The 16593-nt window shown below is 33.2% G+C and overlaps 1 long non-coding RNA gene across 1 annotated transcript in view; it reads right to left on the bottom strand.

Annotated features, from left to right (window-relative positions):
• The window catches only part of LOC143078698 (uncharacterized), a 28897-nt gene extending 13939 nt beyond the window's left edge, over positions 1-14958 (bottom strand). Inside the window, exon 1 of the long non-coding RNA XR_012979247.1 lies at positions 14641-14958. This is a non-coding gene — a long non-coding RNA (uncharacterized LOC143078698). The remainder of the gene's footprint in view (positions 1-14640) is intronic.
• Between the last annotated feature and the right edge of the window lie 1635 nt (positions 14959-16593).

Raw genomic sequence — 16593 nt, 5'->3', positions numbered from 1 at the left:
ATTGAGGCTATAAGAAATAAAAAAATGTGTCTTTTTTTTCATTTCTATACTCATGTGACATGATACAACAAATCTGAGCACAAAAAGGCTCTTGCAATTAACTTTTCTTGCAGAGAGAATGGTCTGATACAAAGATTTTTGGCTTTTTAGTGAAAAACTTGAATGCAATTTTAGTGTCAACAGGCTTATATTTAAACCACTTGCTATCCTACAGAAGAAAAGAAAGTTATGTGAAATGGAACAGGTACAATAGACATTGTAAAGTGCTTTTGGTTCAAATTTAGTGAGGTCTTTATTGTGGACTTCAAATTTTATGTACCAAGAACCCCACTTTTGACTTCATCCAAACAAGGGCGTTAGACAAGGGTCATTTATACAACACATTTTGCACATATTGTCTGAGATAATCTTCTTTTCTGTAGATCCTGAGTTCATAAACAAGTAAAGGAACTAGATAAAGGCATAGAAACACAAGTATTGACACATGAAAACCTGTCCGATAGAAAGTCAGGATGCCATGTATGCATTAATATTGAAAAAGCCTTAAAATGCCTATTTTGACCATAAAATGCCAAAATTGGTAATTTTTGTAGAAATTCTACAGAATAAAAGTTTGAATCCTTTAGTTTCATGCCATTTGACAAATTAACACCACCAAATCATTTAAGGAAGTTGCCCAAGTACAGATTCTATATTGACAGACTTCACCTCTTAGGTCCGAGAACACAATTAATTGGTAGCGCATTTCTGTTAGAACATAAATGAAAATAAAAAAAATCCAACCTGCGCTTTCTCAATGAAACTTTTACAGTGTGTTGTACTACTTTTTGGACAAATTATATCAAAATTGTAGAAAACTTCATCGTCTCTAACTCAAAATATGAACAATTTTATCTTTAGGGCGTCTTGAAATCTTTTGACAGCTTCGGAAGTCCTATATTTCAACCTTTTTCACCTGGACCAAATCACTACTTTCCTTTTAAATTCGGGACCCAAATTTTTTTACAGTGTAATTTCACCCCCTTACTTACAATTTGAGGCATTAAACATGGATAAATTAATTTGGAAGGGGTATTAAAATTAATGGCAAGTAACCCACTATTAACACTAGGGACTTTATTCATAAACAACGAAAATCAAGGGACAACAATTGTGGTCTCGAACCATTTGTCTGTCTGGATTGTTAAAACCACAAAATCAGATAGTGATGAATATGCAAGTTTTCAACAATCCCGGAAAATACGAAAAATACACCTTATCGCTATTTAATCCAATCTGGGAAAGACAGTCAAATGTACAACTCCCTGTTTGGGTCATGTGGCTGAAAATAGAGTTTTTTTAGTAGAGAGCTGAGGGAGTAAAAACTTTAGAAAGCGATCATCAAGAAACTTTTAGGGGGTGGCGGGTCTAAATCGTTTATATAGGATTTCTCTATATTTTTCTATAAATGAACTTTATATTATAGTTAATAGAAAAATAAAATAAAAAAAGTGGGGTCACCCTTCATTTGCGCTCATAATCAGTCTTCCAAAGAAGCATGCATTTATGTAAAAGTGTTTTTTTTCTGTTGAAGTAATAGGAGAAATAAAGTTAATATCGAAATAAAAAAAGAAATTTATTACAGAAATCGCTCAAATTTTACAATAATTTAGTTTAAGTACAGCTTACATATCGAAATGATATTAAAAAATATAGGTCACAGATGAGTTGAAAAAGATATTTCAATTTTAAAGCAAAAAAATGACATTTACCCACCAAAGGGAGATCATTTGGAACTTTTTCAATGATGAATACATTCTAAAACAGGGACAAAACTTAAAGGGGGCCCAGTCGCCCATGGCTCCTAGATTTTGAGCTGGGCCCCTAAACTTTCAGTTAAATTTTAGTTGAACATATACAAACTAATTATGAAATATCTGGTCTGGGCTCCTAGCTTGAAATTCCCAAGTTTAGTCCCTGTAAAAGTCATCTGGGGCCAACACAAATTTATTGTTTTGAATGATTTTTGTACCATATGATAAAGTAACAACTACAAAAGGTAACAAATAAAATTTGTAATGAAAAACAAATGTTTATTTTTTTTCTGAAAATTTTATACCCTCGAGGCTCCTTAATCATGTTAATATAGTATGATCCACTTTTTTCGAAATTAAAATTGAAGTAAAAAATTATTTTGTTAAAAGTTTTTACGGTAAGGGACGACATCAAAAGATCAATGTAAGATAAAAAACTTAATTCAAATAGTTTGGGGGTTGGACTGGGGCAAAATATATCCATATCGGTCAATCAGTTTTTCCCAAATTAAGTTAAGAAGGGGGTAGGGGGGTCAGTGAAAAAACTATGTGAATTAAGTTTTTTATCCTTCATTGAACTTTTGGTGTCGTCCTTAAGTTAAAACAGGTCTCATAAAAAAGTATTGTGCATCAGTTTAAATTTCATGAATTCTTAAATCACATGTATATGAATCATGGACTATAATTCTTTATAGCAATGTCTGTTAGCCATTTAGGGGTCTTTTGCATTTAAAGTTCAGATTAAGTGGGTTTATTTTGCGAAAAATGACCTCAATATAAAGGACAATATATATATATATATATAGACAATATATAGACTCAAAAAATGGTATATCAAACAGAAGACAAAAAAGGGACAATATAGTGAATTTTGGAGAATTTATATTATTAAATGTACATGCATTTGAAATATTTAAGATCCATGGTGACCTAGCTACCAGTTTAGAAAACAGTGATTTAAATGCTAGTCTATTAGAGGGATATTTCATTTTCATTGGTAGTAGATATAGAATCTTATTTTATCATGAAGTCCAATTTGAAAATGACTTTGGGGAGGGTTGGGATCCCGCTAACATAATTAACCCCGCCACATTATTTATGTATGTGCCTGTCCCAAGTCAGGAGCCTGTAATTCAGTGGTTGTCGTTTGTTTATGTGTTACATATTTGTTTTTCATTCATTTTTTTTTTACATTGTCTTATCGGGGCCTTTTATAGCTGACTATATATGCGGTATGGGTTTTGCTCATTGTTGAAGGCCGTAGGGTGACCTATAATTGTTAATGATTGTGTCATTTTGGTCTTTTGTGGATAGTTGTCTCATTGGCAATCATACCACATCTTCTTTTTTATATTTGGGTATGAAGATGTAGTAAAGGCTGAATGCCAGTTTTAGTCTTATATATGTACTTTATAATTTTAGTCTTACATGTATATAATTACATATATATATATGTATGTGAACATATATCACTGATTTAGTGGCAATGATAAATAGACACTGACAAGTCTTGAATGGTGGATCCAGAACTTTTCATCGGGGGGGGGGGCAGTCACGCTTCAGTGAGTGATTCCCTATATAATCAACCAAATTTTTCCCATAAAAGGGTAAAAAGGGGGGGGGGCGGCCCCCCTGGATCCACCTATGGTCTTAGATAACATTTTATAGTTATGAATATTTTGTCAGTTGACTAAAACTAGATGGAGGTGTGTGTGTTCTTATTTCCAACTGATGTACACTAAACCTATATCAATATGTGCATAAAGCAAATTGATAGTTGCTAGATACTGAATGATTATACCACAAGAAAGTTTTAACCTGTGCATATATACATGTATACTTAAAATACGATAAAACAATCATGTCTTTTTCAGGACTTCTGAATCCAATCATGTAGTATGGAATGGTCTTGAGATATGGTTTTGGTCGATGGATGTTCACGAAGGACCTGTAGTACAAAGTATATCACTGGATTTAGCTCTTTGTCTAAGTGTATTATTAAATTACTTTGCTTTGAGTTCAGTTCATTGTTATGCAATTCTTTCTTTGTAAAATAAAGATTTGACAGACAACTCTCATGTACAAGGATTTGTCAAAGTAGTATCACCTCTTATGTACAATGTAAGTATTAGGGAGATAAAAGCATTCTATTTTAATTTGAACCAAACATATTATGTTAAAAAAATGATAAGCTCTATCTAGGCTTATCGATTTCTTAAACTATATTTCATTGTTCATGCTTGAAATTTTTATACAACCACAGAAATTTTTGCGGTCCTAAATAGGTATCCTGTCGTCGTCGTCCGAAGACAGATGGTTTCCATATAATAACTTAACTATAAGCAAAAAGAAATAAATAAAATTATAACACAATATTTATAAACACAAAAGGAAGCTTGGGATTGATTTTGGGGGTTATAGTCCATAAGGTTTAGGTTCCAAAGGTGCCCAAAACAAGCATTAATTTAGTGTCAGTACAAAAAGTTGTGTATAAGTATTTCAATTGCTCTGAAATTGTACCATAATGTTTAATACCATAAGTAGAAGGTTGGGGTATATTTTAAGGGTTATTGGGGCAAACAGTCGAGGAATTGAGGGCCAAAAACAAGCATGTTTGTAGAGTCGAGACCATAAATTGTCCAGAATGGTTGTTGAATTACCTAAAACCAATGCTTTATGAAATCTTCTTTGAAAATTAGAGTTGTCTTTCTCTGTCCAGAATAGTAGTTTAATCATCTTAAATTAATGCTTTATACAATATACAATGCAAAATTCACTTTACTGCCAACTGATAAATTAAAGCAGTCTTTAATAACCATTCAGTGATTACAAGCACTTTAATTATCATTCTAGGGTTATGCCCTTTTACAAATGGAAACATTGAAGAATTATTTAGTCTTAACTTAAGTTTGTTTTAACTAAATCTAGTGAACCATACCAATAGTAAGCAAATACATATGAAAAAGATGTGGTATGCTTTCCAATGAGACAGTTCTCCACAAGAGACCAAATGACACAGAAGTTAACAACTATAGGTCACTGTACGCACATAAACAATAGGTAAAGCCAATACCGCATAATCAGCTATAAAAGGCACCGAAATGACAATATAAAACAATTCAAACGAGAAAACTAATGGCCTTATTTATGTTAAAAAAAAAATAAACAAAAAACTTATATGTTACACATAAATAAACGACAATCACCGAGTTACAGGCTCCTTATGTCATGTTCTCAAATCTAGATATCATCTCCCATATAGAAAAAAAACGTGTGAAAAAATTAATCTATTATGTGTTGCTCTCCTAGATACAAAGATGTAGAACATATTCTATCATAATCATTTTGTAACTAGTGTTATTACTGTCTCCTCCATGCCTGTCATGAACATAAAAAAAATATTAAATAAATAACAGTTCTAATGCTCAGGTTGGTTGTCACCGTGCAACACAGTTAATAATATAAAAAAGAAGATGTGGTATGATTGCCAATGAGACAACTATCCACAAAAGACCAAAATGACACAAACATTAACAGTTATAGGTCACCGTACGGCCTTCAATAATGAGCAAAGCCCATACCGCATATATAGTCAGCTATAAAAGGCCCTGATAAGACAATGTAAAACAATTCAAGCGAGAAAACTAATGGCCTCATTTATGTAAAAAAATGAACGAAAAACAAATATGTAACACATAAACAAAGGACAACCACTGAATTACAGGCTCCTGACTTGGGACAGGCACATACAAAAATAATGTGGCAGGGTTAAACATGTTAGTGGGATCCCAAGCCTCCCCCTAACCTGGGACCCCTACAACATAAGAACAAACTATAAAAATCAGTTAAAAAAGGCTTAACTCATCAGATAGACAAAAAAATAACACCATAAAGGAAAAACATAGAACTCCTTTTGTCATAAGACACTGTCAAACATCCAAACATACTATCCACACTCATCTGTGTCCACACTTGTTATACTGAATAATATATAAGTTGGAAAGTAAAATGATTTTTTTGTGTCAATTAAATAGCATGTCTCATGAAATTGGTCATTCGTCTACGTGCCTCTTTCGAAAATTGTTTAATTTTGAATTAATAAAGATTTTTTTTTTTACTTGTTTCAGAAGTGTAATATCAATAAATCATCTGTGTAATAGGTGGCTCCAGTAGGACCTGAGGGGACGGTCCGGCCCAACTATTACTTTTGTTGGAAAACTTATAAGCGAGTCGCTGAAGCATTACTGGAGCAGCCCTCCCCCCCCCCCCCCCCCCCCCCCCCCTTAAATCATCTCAGCGAAGCGCCTCTTATATCAGTCAGCGGGCTGGATTCGCCACTGTTTTATTAAAGATGAAAGAAGAAAATAAAAGAAAAGCCCTATGACCCCTTTAAATGAACAGTTGCCTAATTGATTTATTAAGCTAAAAATGTACAAAGGATTTCAATTTTCAATTTTAAAGAAATGTATGAGAAACTTTTGTTTATATAAAATTTATGTTTTCCTCTTACACGAACACGTGATGTAATCAGTGAACAGTAAATTAAATGACCTTTAAACTGGACAGCGGACGAGTCCATATTAATTTTATCAATGAAACTAAAGGTATGAAAGGTTGTAATTGCGAGATTCTTATATTTCTCAAAATGCTACTTATTTGGAGCAAATACATTATTCATGGATAGCCTGTTCTTGAGAAATTACTGGAAATTAACTAATAAAACGTTTTGTTCCACTAAACAACGGTCATTTTTAGATGAAAAACGCCGAAATTCATTTTACGCACGGCTTCGCCAGGTAAAATGTTTGTTTATCTTGACAAAAAAAAAACATTTTTCATTCTAATTTCAATATTGCAATTACAATTAAACCCAAACAAAAGTAGTGAGTAATTAAAGTCAAAATATGTCCGATCTGCCAATTTTTGTATGTCATAATTCAACACGATCGTTTGAAAGTCATGTTTCTCTACCTCACACAATCCTGTTAGGCACTATAACACATAAACATATAATAAAGATAAAATTAACATTATAATTAACATGAAGAGGATGAGATAATATCATAGAATATATATAATTATATTAAATATCACAACATAAAACAATTGTTATTGTTATTGTTTATAAGTTATTTTAGTTCTTTCAAAGTTTCATATCTTTGATTTTACTGTCATGTCAGAGTGCCAGCAAAAATAATTTAATAATTTATTAATTCACCATATTAAATTGAGAATTGAAATAGTTTGCTAACAGAGGTCCACCTTGTCTCTTATCCAGAAAAACAAGTTGAAGGAATAAATAATACAAGTCACTAAAATGGAAAAGAGACCAAGGGCAAATGCACTTGGACATGTTAGTAAGTGGAATTTTAGATACCGTCTTAACCTCCTCGTGCATGACTAGTGCACAAAAGTTTAAAAAAAATCACTTTAATGCCGAATTCACCGGACCAAGGAATGATACTAAAAGGTTTTGGCAGGTGGTTACAGTATTAAGCAGAATGTATAAGCATGGCAAGCTAAATAGTAAAGCAATTTGTTTTAAAGCATATGGGTCACTTTGTCAATGTATATTTGTTCCGCCTAACAAAAGTTCCACTGGTAACTTTGTTATAAACAATCCATAATACCTGTTCCAAATGGAACAAATATTCCATAAAAGAGGGACAAAAGATACCAAAGGGACAGTCAAACTCATAAATCTAAAACAAACTGACAACGCCATGGCTAAAAATGAAAAAGACAAACAAAAAACAGCACACATGACACAACATAGAAAACTAAAGAATAGACAACACGAACCCCCCCCCCCCCCCCAAAAAAAAACTAGGGGTGATCCCAGGTGCTCCGGAAGGGTAAGCAGATCCTGCTCCACATGTGACACCCATCGTGTTGCTTATGTGATAACAAATCCGGTAAATAGTCTAATTCGGTAGGTCACATTCATGAAAGGGAAGGGGATTGTAGTTACGACGTAAGGAACCGATATCCGATATCATTTGTGAAACGGTCATTCCATAACGGTCAACCAACTCGTGATGACGTCCGTAAAATTTACGAAAGGATGCCATAACCTTTATTCCGTTAGGAACAATTACTGTAATATTTGTTCCAGTGGAAATAATATTCCATGATATTTCTTCCATGTGGAACCTATATTAAGATGGAACTTATATACACCTTATCGCTATTTGTCCGCCATTGCTGAATATCACACAGGTTCCCGTAAAATGTTGACGTCATAACCCAGGTAGCACAAAAACATTTTATTGATATTTTTTAAATATTTTGCAAAACGTCACCAAAATATCATTCAAAAACATTTTTTTGACGTGATTTGTCTGGCTGTACTCATGTGAATAGCATATTTTCTGGAAATATCTGCTCTGAATGTTTAACCCTCTTGCTGCCGGAGGGACACATATGTCCAAACCGGCAGTGCCGGAGGGACACATATGTCCATGGATAAATTTATGCAAGCTTCTTATCAATGCTGTATCTCTTTCAATTAAAATACGGAAGAATAAACAGGGTTATGTTTTTCTCCAATTGGTCCCAAATGTAGTGGTCATTTTGTCGTGACGTCATATATCGAATGACATTGTTGTTTGGCATGTTACGTCACAGACGTTGAGCTGTCGTATTTTCCGGCATATGAAATGCAACCTTGAAAAACGGTCGGCAGCAAGAGGGTTAAAGAGCATTATTTTTAAATATCTTGATTTTATATTGAAATAACATAATTTTGATATTATTCAGTGTCAATTGAAAATATCCAGACAACATTTTTCAAATATCTGGACAAAATATTCTTCTCATGTCTAGGATATGTTTTATGGATATCTGCCAAATGTTTTCAACCAGTATGTCAACCAAATACCCATTTTAATGAAGTGATGATGCATTGAGTTGAATGATTTCAAGTCTACTCATAAAAAATTATAATAATAACACATATTATACATGTTTAGTAGTTTCACAACCGTCAATTGGAGAGCATAAAGTTCACTCGTGTCAATATGTGTTGAATTGAAATACGATGAAAAAAATGAAAGTATATCCAAATTGCATTAGTTGTTTTTGGCTGGTTTTAAATATATTTTGTTTGTGCATAAAATTATTCAATCATTTAGGTAAATACATTTAAATGACGGCTATTGGTACTTTACGGAACGGAACGGAACGGAACGGAATTTCATTTAAGGTATCCAAAGGGGGCATTTATCAAAATTTCGAAAAATCTTTAAAACAAAACAAACTTTAGAATTTCTGTGTTTTACGGTTTTCCATATACAAATAACACAAATGTATACTTAATCTCATCTTCACAGGTGAAATGTGTAATAATGTATAACATCGGGAAATATTCTGTAGATGAATATGTCGGATTGTCCTGATAAATTATCATGAAATTAACGCATTTGCAAGTCATGCATTATGATATCTAGACTGACCTCACGTCGTCCTTGATTAGAGACAGTGATCAAAATGAATCTGATTTAAACTTTTTAATTTATTTTTCCGTTCCGTTCCGTTCCGCAAAGTACCAATTGCTCTGAGGAATTGGTATTTAACGGAAAAAACGGAAACAGACATCTTTAATGTAATTAAAGCAGTATGATAAAAAAAAATTGTCTGACACCTCTTTTAGCACGAGTGATATGTGTTAGATGCAAATGCGTTAATTTCATGATAATTTATCAGGACAATCCGACATATTCATCTACAGAATATTTCCCGATGTTATACATTATTACACATTTCACCTGTGAAGATGAGATTAAGTATACATTTGTGTTATTTGTATATGAAAAACCGTAAAACACAGAAATTTTAAAGTCTGTTTTGTTTTAAAGATTTTTCGAAATTTTGATAAATGCCCCCTTTGGATACCTTAAATGAAATTCCGTTCCGTTCCGTTCCGTTCCGTTCCGTTCCGTAAAGTACCAATAGCCGTGCACAACAGCTGTATGCATGTAACTGATAGCAATAATAGTCGATCCATTGTTCGATATAGATAAATGATTTTAAAAACCGGCTAATATTTAATACTTATCGATTATTATAATGTCAAAAAAGCTCGCTCAATAGTAAATATTTTTAAATATAGATATAATAGGAAATCCCTGCCAATCAAATGTAAACAGTGACTATCATACTCTTTTAGATGAAAACACTTTTAGAATTTCATGTTTTTTTTTTTTAATCATCATAATTTAATAAAGCTCAAACCCAAACATTCTAAGTCAAGGATGTATACATTAGTTCAAATATCTAAATGATTTAGCCAAAGGGGCATACGAAGAATAGCCGATTCATCAAAGACCAACGTAGCCTGTGGGATTTAAAACCTAAGTTTTGAAAGTAATTTCTCAGTTAATCAGCATAAATCTGTGATCAAAAGGGACCTAGAAAACCAACAAAATTCATCTACGGGGTAACTTTGATAGAGGAGATTGGAATTATAGATTCTGGGTGATTTCTTTCATTATCAACGGGGAGTTTTGGAAAAGAATAATATATACACAATGTCAGAACTGCATGCCTGAATACTAAGCTCGAGATACCATTGGGGACTACAGTCCAACAGCAGTGGTATCGACCCAGTGCTTGTGAATGAAAATCAAATTTTGTATTCATTCTTCATTGAGTAAAACAAAATATTGTAATAAAGTACTTGTACAAAACAAGTAAAGTAACAACAAAAAAACGAACTCCAAGGAAAATTCAGAACAGAAAGTCAAACACTCGAACAATTTAACAAATGGAAAACAACTGTCATGTTTCTGAATTTGTAAAGGCATTTCCTCATGTAGATTGTGTTTGATTAAACCTGGTTTTATAGCTGGCTAAATCTTTAATTTCTATGGTAGTCGTAATAAAATTCCATTATAATGACAATAATATGCGAGAAAAAACAAACAGGCATAATATAGGTAAAAAATGTTCAAAGTTTCGATACAACACTCAACATTGTATTGTAATTATATTCACTATAAAGACAAATAATAACTTGACAAATAACTATTTCAACAATAAAAATAAAAATAAAATGGCATTTAGACACATTATATATAGAGTACATAAGCAACAACGAAAGACAAGAATACAAAATATTACCAGAGTACAATAACAGCAAAAGTGTAAAAAGGTCAACTTTGCCAGAGAGTTAGAACCTTATCCCGCAGTATTGATTGGTGAAATGTGTCCCGGATGAGCTGTTGGCTTGAAAACGCGCGGATTTAATGGATGTTTAAGAATTAGTAAAAGTACGAAATTGTAATTAAAAACGATTTTTATTGTAGGAATCCCATCCTGTATAATAATGTCTGCACGTAAAAGAGGAACAAAGCGGGAAAATAAATCTATATAGCTAATTTACATCATTACCTTTGGCTGTATCAATCGAGGTAATGGGGTAAATAGATTTCACACTCACGCCACCAAATCAAGATAATATTGCGTACTCAAGGCTCTAGTACTTTATTTGGCCTATTGATTCGAGAGTCAATGATGTGTCTTTTGTCAGGGTTAAAAAAAAATCCGGTATCTATGATGCGTTTAATTGTTTTTAGGAAAGATTAGATGGGCTGATTCTCTTTCATTTTCAATGAGTAAAAATTTGGAAAAATCATTTGACGACTTCATCGGGACCACACTTCAAGTAAATTATAAATTGTAGAATCTTCTTTAGGAACAATTGAAGTCCATCAAATCCCTAAACAATAGGGACTAAGGATTTTAAACACTGCTTGTCCTTTGAATTTTGTAAAAAAAAAACAAGAGACGACAGATTGAACATGTTGAAGGGATATTCATACACATTAGTCGAAAATAAACTGACAAAGCCATGGTTAAAAACTAAGAATACCAACAGACAAGCAACAATGGACACTAAAGACTAAGCACTACGAACCACACCAAAAACGGTAGATAATCTCCGGTGCTACGGAAGGGTATGTAGATGCTTCTTCACATGTGGGATCCGTCTTGTTGCTTGTAACACACCGAAAATAAGTTTAATTCGGTAGGTCATATGCGGAAAATAGGGACGAGATCGTAGTTACGACAATTGGAACACGTCCGTTGTCTTGTGTGAAACGAATAATCAATAACGGACAACCACATCGTGATGGCATTCGAAAAGTTAACGAAGAGATGATTTCAACTACCAATTGGAATTCTTTGTTTAAAAGCTTCCTTGTGAACAGCAACCCTCTATCAAGAAAATCATGATAGGAAATAAAAGCACAGACAGTGGCGTAGCCAGGGTTGAAATGATGTGGATGCCTTCGCCGAGCGGAGCGAAGCGAATTTTTTTTTTTGGACTATTTTATGCAGAAAATTATATTTTTTCAGAAATTGTTCCTGTAGGCACATTTGCTCCCATAGAATCCGACACTGGTTATATAGATTTTTGTTGAATTTCAAAATACCCACCAATTCATATAATTATATTTCAAACATAATTCTAATGTTTTCTCGAAATTCTCGAAACTGAATGAAATTCATAATTTATTTATTTGATGAAAAAGTTTCCCACCAATCTTTATATTTGACATCTCATAAATGGCCCTATCACAGCGGCACTTCTGTATAAAGGAACTGAAGTGATCCCCTTTTCTAGCATTTCTCAAAAAACGGCCCTATCACAGCGGCACTTCGGAATATAGGAACTGAAGTGCGTCGCAGGGGACATCATCGAAATACCTGGTGTCCGTCCATCCGGTCTTGTTTTCACTCTCATGTGTACAATTCTTGCCAGATTTTTATATCATCAGCAATGACAATTTCGAAAATAAGTCCTAAGCTTTCACCTTTTGAAATAAAAATTAAAAATGGAAATCCCATTGCATCATCTAAAGCTTTTATTTCTCCATTAAAAATAAAAGGAAAAGGAAAAACCTTATTTTTTATTAGTTATTGCTCTTGTTCATTGGTTACATAAAATATGTGCAATGCAAGGAACATAGGAACTTTGTTCTTTTATTGAAAATAAAATTAAATATGTGGACCTAGATAGGAACTGGAATTTTCTGATAAACCTAGGAATGATCACACTCTATTACAGATTAGTTTTTTTCACATCGTCGTTCATTTTACAGGAAACGATATCAGGATATGGTGGTTCAGTTGTCAGTTATGTTGTTAGTCAGTTGTAGAAGCCATCGCTCCGCTAGGCTCAATTTCAGATGAAACATGTCCGAGGATATGTGCATCATTTTCTGCACTTGCCGTAGCCGACGACGTAGTCTTTTTACGAAAAAAATCGAGAACACTTTTCTGCGATATCTTGTTTTATTACATGAACTAAATTATCCTTAATAAAAGACCACGCATACTTCATCGGAAATAACTGGATGCTACCCTCATATCCTAACCTTTGTTATATACGGATACCTCCGAGTTTAACTGCTGCGAACATATCTTTATTTATATTTTTTTTCCCTGTCAAAATGATGTGGATGCTTGAGCATCTGAGCATACATGCAAGCTACGCCACTGACAGAAATAACTTATTGGAAGCTATGTACTCTGTACTCTGTACTATGTATGCAGGTGATACTGGAAAGTTGCTGCATAGAAATGGAAAGTTCACAATAGGGAAGTTGAAATCATCTCTTCTGTCGTATGGTTTTCTTTTCAATCGACCCTCACTATTAATTTCTGAAGTAAGTCAAGATATGATATAGACTTGTAAATCTACAACCGTTTTGAGTCATTGCAGTAAGTTACTTTCAGGGTAGCAGCACGCAAGTGTAGTCATCTAACAATGTATTGTGTGTTAGGTGTTCGTTATTATTATGTGGTATACATGTCAAAATGTACTATTATATTACTTTTATTTGTATTTCTCTGTCCTCAGTGTTTTTCATTGATTTGTACGGTATTCCTGTCACGTACTGTTGTCATTTTAGATGTATTTTTAATATTGTCATAAAAGTGAGAGGTTTGGATAGCCATAAACCCAAGTTCAGTCTACATGTTTTTCTTAAACTGTCAGTAAACGAAGCCAGGAATATGGCAGTTGTTATTTAATAGTTCGTTTCTATGTATAATGAATAAGCGTCGCTTTTTGTTGCACTTCAGTGTTTCTTATTTTCCGTTATTTTCCTCTCATAGTCGATGCGTTTCCCCTCGGTTTTCTTTTGTAACCCGGATTTGTTTTTTTTTCAATCGATTAATGACTTTTGAACAGTGGTATACTACCGTTGCCTTTATTTAAAATTGATCTGGAAAAATTGCACACTAATAACTTATGTCCCAGTTTGATCTAGCGAAACTACACTATAGTGCATTTATGTGTATTTCTCATAACTGATTTCACACATTTGTTTAGGTTAACAATTCGTAGATATCGTTGAATATGTGTCCCACTTAGGATACGGATTAAGTACATGACTTCCTAGTTTTGAAGTTTACCTTTATCAGTAAACCGACCAACGACAATATTGCAGTTCATTCTTCATTCGTGTTTGACAATTATTGAGTATCAGTAAAGTGGGTTAAGTTATAATGCCGAAAATGATTTTTTTAAAGTTTTTAAAGTCTTTAAAGTTTTCTCGTATCAAGCACAAAAAGTAATAATTGAAATGTTTTAATTTTGTTTCTGATGGGTTCAAATGCATCCCTCAATCCTCAATTTATATGCCTTTTGGCACGAAATATTTCGAATCTCGAATGTGCAGGTTTATACTTTCGTGCTTGTCAGTCTATTGTCTTAATACTGTATGCCATAACCATTTAATGTACATGTGTTTGTGCTAATAAATATTGTCTATTGTCTATTGACATTTGTCTTCAATAAATTAGTCAAATAAATTAGAATATTTCAAACTTTACTCACCTATGGATTTGTTTCTGCTAAAAATGTTCTGCACGTTAAAATAACTATTTTTATTTCTTGTATCCAATGTACCGATCGAAACTCTTAGTTCATGCAAAAAAGGAATAAACGGTAATCACATGTATTTATGTCATAAATTCATGATACTGATATTGTTTGATCAATCACGGATGTCAAGTCATGGTTCTCCACAAGATCAATTCATAGTCCCACTCTCAGAAGGAACAAAACTATCATCATATTTTTATCTAAAGGATAGGATTAGCGATGTACGATTTACAAGTGTCTCTGGTGTATTAACTGAACACTCGCCATGTTAATAAGGTGTGCAAGTGAAAGTAAAAGTAGATTTCCACTTTCCGAAAGTGAACAAGAATAATTGTATTTCTAATCTGACTGAACATTGAGTTTAGTGTCAAAATTAATACTACCTCCACGTCCCCCGTTTGACCGTATTAAATTATTTTCCAACTCCCCCTTTCAACAAGGGACATGTGTTATAAAATAAAAGCTTTTGAATAAATCGAATAATATTGATGTAAACTGTATTATCGTCCTTTGTCACAGTGTACAAGCGGACAGTGACACAAAACGGAAGTTGCTGATCTGTCCGACGGCGATCGGCTCGTTGTTTTTCAAAAAAATATAGAATATCAACACAAAGTGTCCCATAATGGATTGTTCAGCAGCTCAAGGTAAGTGAATAACTACAATGATGTATTTTTGACCATTTAAAGCTTATTTTATGCTTTTAGCATCAACCGTCTTTTTAAAATAACTCCTGATCATGAAGAGGGGTCAAAATTTTGCGATTTTTCGAGTCATAAATCTTAACAAAACTCCGAAAATTCAAACATTTTCAAGATTTTTAATCGATACATAGTTGAATAATCATATTCCGCATACACACACAAAAGTTTGGTTCATTTTTTTTTATTATATTGTCACAATTGAATCTTTTCTATTCAAAGTGTACTGTCCGCCTCGTTGCCACCGTATGTTTTCATACTGTCCGATTCGTTGGTCATATTCATGATCGATATCTTAAGCAAAAGTAAGATTGAAACATGCAATTTATCCACATTTAAACTTTATTCAACACAGATACTGTCTATGATTATATATGGAAAATATTTATAGATTATATATTCAGCTTGGATCTCGTGTCAATTAAAGGGGGACATTGGTCACTCTTCCAGAACCTTTACTCATGTCTGCTGCTCGTATTCATCGTTTGCGGACCTTGTTGTTAGATTCTAACTAGGGTTCCCAACCCCGGACCCCCGACCGCCTGGATCCGCAACTGCCTAAGCGATTACAAATACATGTATTAAGTAACGTGAATGTATTCATATTAATTTATTTAATCGATGATTTGTACATATAAGAATTGAATAATAACTCATACAGAATAAATGCAAGTTATGATAAAAAATTTAACAAGAAAGGCTTCACCGCATACTTCATGTTAAATGTGTGTATATAAGTATTCTTACCTCTACTAAGGCAATAGGAAAACAAACTCATGGACCATTCAAGTACACCGTAACTTTTCAATTGATTCTTTTTGACTTGAATTCCAAGCCATGAGATTTGTTTGATTATTGGTGAAATAAGACGCAAACTGGGTGTAAGAAACTATTGTTTTGATTTTCTGTGTCAAACGTTTATAAATATAAAAAAGAAGATTTGGTGTAATTGCCAATGAGACAACTCTAAACAAGAGAACAAATTAAATGACACAGAAATGAACAACTATAGGTCACCGTACGGCCTTCAACAATGAGCAAAGCCCATACCGCATAGTCAGCTATAAAAGGCCTAGAAATAACTTTTGTTGCATGGTTGTATTTTTCATGAAAAGTTATTACCCCTATTTATGTTTTTGAGTGATAAAAATAACAATGTTCCACATGAATGTATGAATAAATATACCATAAAAATCACCTACGT

Source organism: Mytilus galloprovincialis, chromosome 6, assembly GCF_965363235.1.
Source record: "Mytilus galloprovincialis chromosome 6, xbMytGall1.hap1.1, whole genome shotgun sequence".
NCBI classification, from domain to species: domain Eukaryota; kingdom Metazoa; phylum Mollusca; class Bivalvia; order Mytilida; family Mytilidae; genus Mytilus; species Mytilus galloprovincialis.
The sequence above is the reverse complement of the archived record's forward strand: the minus strand, read 5'-3'. Positions and strand labels throughout refer to the sequence as shown.